The following is a 344-nucleotide window of genomic DNA, read 5'->3' as shown; positions in this document are numbered from 1 at the left end:
CATTATTGCTTAAATAAGTCTTACTTTATAAGTAGTGATATTAGTATATCGCTTTTCATTTTTTCATTTTACCAAAAATTTATTATATCTCAGTTTACTGTAATCAAGGTTGGTTGAAAGTCCAAACCCAACAATGGCAGTGAAATGAAGATGTGACATAAAAATCTGCAAGAACAAAATATTAATTTTGTTCTCGTTTTGCTATTTTGATCTTAGAATATCCACATGACTGCACAGACTGAATACTTAGCACATTTGGTAGTATGGCAACAGGATTGAAAGTATTTGCTAAATAGCATCTGTAGCAGTTTCTAACATTCCTTCTTCCAGCGCGTGTGCGCGCC

At 33.1% G+C, this 344-nt stretch overlaps 1 protein-coding gene across 1 annotated transcript in view; it reads left to right on the top strand.

Annotated features, from left to right (window-relative positions):
• The window catches only part of LOC119584975 (steroid receptor RNA activator 1-like), a 7,548-nt gene that overhangs the window by 5,465 nt on the left and 1,739 nt on the right, over positions 1-344 (top strand). The gene's annotated exons all lie outside the window — the stretch shown is intronic.

Source organism: Penaeus monodon, chromosome 19 (genome assembly GCF_015228065.2).
Source record: "Penaeus monodon isolate SGIC_2016 chromosome 19, NSTDA_Pmon_1, whole genome shotgun sequence".
NCBI classification, from domain to species: domain Eukaryota; kingdom Metazoa; phylum Arthropoda; class Malacostraca; order Decapoda; family Penaeidae; genus Penaeus; species Penaeus monodon.
This window is presented reverse-complemented; position numbering and strand designations above follow the sequence as displayed.